The following is a 4,191-nucleotide window of genomic DNA, read 5'->3' as shown; positions in this document are numbered from 1 at the left end:
AGGACTACTCTTTTTAAGGAGAGAATAACTTATTTTGTCATTGATCACCCCCTAAGTTCCCCATTTTGTAAAGTTTGGGTTTTTATACAGCAGGTTTCTTTTAAGAAACAACCACTTACATTTTAGATGGCATTCAGAAAGGAAATTGTCCCCAGAAATTGCTCCTTCCTACTAAAGCTACATGATTAAATAACCCAACACAACTCTTGTTATGGAAAATGGTGGTGCCAGCAGTGCACAGATTACATATTCAGTAAATGTATTTTAAATTTTCCCCTAGTTTTCCAAAATAATTAGCTACTTACTGTGTTATGATTTGTGGAATATTGACCTTTAAAAACCATATATATATATATATATATATATACACATATATATACATACATATATATATATACATATATAGCCACCTCATGGGTTACATCTAAACTTTAAAAGGGCACCATTTTAATACCTTCATGAATCAGAATGCGTGTAACACCATTAAATTCTCTAACCCTTTAAAAAATGCCAGTTAATAATAAGCTTTAAAGAATGAGCTATTTTCCTTCCTTTAGGTAAATCAAATAACAGTCAAAAGCAGACTCTGTGGTGTTAGAAGGAGAGAAGCATTCACAGAGATGAACACTACTGTGGATATATTCCTTCTTGATGATGGAGATTTTCTTAAGTAGCTATCTTGGATTCCTCCATAGAGCATCAAAAAGAAAACAGATAGGTATTTTCAAGACTAGACAAAACAAAAACAAAAACAGATCTAATCATAACTGCCTAAGAGTAGAGCCCAACTTGCTTTTTAATATTTTCAGAAATGTAGTGCTTCTTCATGCACTATGGAGATTTCTCATTTCTTTTTTTAATTTTAAAATATTAAGAGAGAATACAAATGTTTTTGTTACATGGATACCTTTTATAATGCTTAAGTCAGGGCTTTTAGTGTGCCCATCACCTGAATAATGTTAAATGTACCTGATAGGTAGGTTTTTACTCCTCCCCTCCTCCCCTCTTCCCCCTTCTTGACTTCTTATGACCTGTACATCTCTTTGTGCCCATGTTTGCCCATCAATTAGCTCCCAATTATTAGAGAGTACATGTGGTGTTTGTTTTTCCATTCCTGGAGATTTCTCATTTCTTTAAACAACTTGAGGTTTGTTTGTTTTTTTCTTTTTTTTGGTGGAACAAATCATCACACTTTATTATTTCTTGTGAACAAAATATTTTCCATAGGGGAGCATTGTAAGTATCGATATTGGAATGAGTGGAAATAATGAGTATAGATAAAATTTTTTAAAGTGATAATTTCTCAGAAATGTCTTCAGGTCATTGAAGATTATCTATAAGCCATTGGTCTTAGGAACACATAATTTTTGAAGAACTCTCTTGCCCCACGAGAGTGACCTAATATGAATGAATAAAATATATTTCTCTAGTTGAATTAAAAATAAGTACATCTCTATTGGTGAATTCTAATGATCTTATTCACTCTTTAAAAATTTACATATAGTAGAATTACCAGTGTTCTTTTGAACTTGCTACTTTCTCAAAATTCACATTGCTATCCCAATAACACTCTTAAAGTCTTAACCATAATAACATTATAAAGCCTCTTCTTTCAATATGTCCCTTAAAGTCTCCTTTTTAAATGCCTTCTTTTGAAATAACCATCTTTGGACTATTTTATAATGCAGGGTTTTATTTGTGTATGTTGGTTGTTTCAAGCTACTTCACATGTTGGTTCTATGACCAATGCGGGCAAGAGTGGTGATAAGACAGTGCCAGTGTGAAAGATGCCAGTCATGTTGAAACCCAGGCCCCTTAAAGGATGGAAAGGAGAACCAGTAAGCAACCATCCTTCAAGCTGGGTAAAAACCAAACAAGAACACATCAGATGGAAACAAACAGCAACAACAGAATCATTATGGCTTTGCCGACCACTGTGGTGTTTAGCTCTATTTTAATACTTTTCTACACTTCGCCCTCTCTCTCCCCTCAAGGTGCAGGAAATCACTTCCTCGTTAATAATGCATGTGTGGACCTTATCTTGGTTGTGTCTGTATCACAATCAAGGTTACTGCCAGCACACTGGCACAGGCTGGCTCTCCACCCTGTTTGTTGTCTTCGTTACCTGCTAAAGAACTAAGACTACTAATGGTAGTACCCAGGTTCATGAGTTGTCTTCATATGCTGCTTTTGAAGTCTATTCTAAAGTCTAATGTTTCTCTGTCTGGAGCCTAGAAGACATTGATCTAATAAAATGTTAGAATTATTTTAACAGATTTAAACATCTTTTCTTCAACGTGGCTGAGTCAAAGTCACTTACACTACACAAAAGTTAAGCATGATTCCATCACCACTTTGTCTGAGGACAGTAAAACCTCTTCCATTTCCACATCCATGGGAACTACCCACCCCAAGGTCCTGGCACACACAGGAGGGAAAAGTCTGTCCAGGAACTCTCTGAAGTCAGTGTTCATCATGGAATGGTTATTTGGGGTGGTCAGACCACATGAGCATTTCCACAAAGTGGACATTTTTATTTAATGCTTCGATGTCCTTCATTTCTTCTTCAGTGAGAGAAAAGTCAAATATCTGAATGTTTTCTTTGATCCTTTCAGGATTAAAGCTTTTAGGAATGACAACCAGCCCTTGCTGGATGTTGAAACGCAAAACAACTTGAGCTGTTGTCTTATACTTTTTTCCCCAATGAGTTTAGAAGTTCATCCTTTAACAAAGGTCGAGAAGACATATTCTTCACCCAGGTTGGATTCCTCGTGGTCCCCAAAGTGCTATATGAAATAATGACAGTCTCATGTTGTTGGCAAAATTTCAAGACTTTTGGCCAGGTGGAATATGGGTGGCACTCAACCTGGCTGCTGACTGGCTTGTGTTTAAGCTCTCGCTTGTCTAGGATGAGCTCCAGCTGCCTGTGGTTAAAACTGGATACTCTGAGGGATTTCACCAAGCCAGCATCTTTGCAAACTTCCAAAGCCACAGTTTAATTTCACACTATTGGGGTTTGGAATGGTATAGGCAGGAAACAACTGCCAGAGGCCAGTTAGTAACTTATGTTTTCTCATCTTCTCACAAGTACAGGATTTCAGTGCTGCTCTAATTTGATTCCCAAAGACACCTGAACATGAGTCCTAAGTTTCTACTTCCCAAGTGGCACACAGATTTGACTTGTGATTTAACCATTTGCCATTCTCATCTCCAGGATAGATTTCAACTCTTGGCTTTTCACAGTAGAGATAACCTCCCTCTACACCTTTCCTTCTGCTATCTTCTCCCTGATGGCCTCCCCAACTTCATGCTCATTTTGGCAGATGTAGGCTCCATCAACATGTCAGTACCCAGTGTCTATGGCAACCTTCACCAATGTTGCACAGGTCCCCTTAGCGGTCAGTTTAGGTTCTGAGTAGGTACCAAGTTCAGCGATGGGAATGCTATTTCTATCATTTAAATGTATAGTTTGGTTTTAGTACACCGACCTCCATCATCACCAATATTTCTCCCTCCACCCTCCTCACAGCCTTCCTATTCAACATACGAGCATCTTTCTGAATGCTGGGAACAGAGGCACATTTACCGGGGAAGCCAATGTAGTTTGAGTTTCAGAACCCATCACTGGGAGGGGCCCTAGCAATGTGTTCCCATGATCATGTGTTATGGTAAAATTTGCAAACGTAAGGTATTCTTGCATTATTTTTATTAGAGAGCCCCCTCCTCTCTCCAAAATTATAAATACTTTAGGCACCACACAACCTGGCTTCATCTTGGGTCAGGAAATTCTGCTAATAAACACTCATCCAGGTTGCACAAATGCCTCATGCTCTTACGGTCTTTTCTAAGTCAGCTAAACAGAGGTCGGGTCAAGCCATAAAGGACCTTCTTTATCAGATTTTAAATCTGCAACAGAACCTTGGAAAATAATGCTCAGAAGAAATAATCTATAATGGTTCCACATTTTCTTGAACGCTCTAATAGTCCCACTATGAATTGGATTGAAAAAGTCATATGTAACTCTGACTTCCGATAGTGTTAAGCTCCTACCTTTTTTAGATGAAAATAGAATATTTTTCTCTAAGGCTGAAAAATATACCACCACGATGGAGCACATTTTCCACCAGCCCACGAACTGGGCTCCCTTTTCCAAGAACAGGGTTCTTTCCTGTGACTGACTTCACACTGTTC

The 4,191-nt window shown here is 38.0% G+C and overlaps 1 pseudogene; it reads right to left on the bottom strand.

Annotated features, from left to right (window-relative positions):
- Window positions 1-2,463: 2,463 nt before the first annotated feature.
- Window positions 2,464-3,457, bottom strand: LOC123628210 (annotated as a pseudogene).
- Window positions 3,458-4,191: the final 734 nt, after the last annotated feature.

This window comes from Lemur catta, chromosome X (genome assembly GCF_020740605.2).
Source record: "Lemur catta isolate mLemCat1 chromosome X, mLemCat1.pri, whole genome shotgun sequence".
In the NCBI taxonomy this organism is placed as follows: Eukaryota; Metazoa; Chordata; class Mammalia; order Primates; family Lemuridae; genus Lemur; species Lemur catta.
This window is presented reverse-complemented; position numbering and strand designations above follow the sequence as displayed.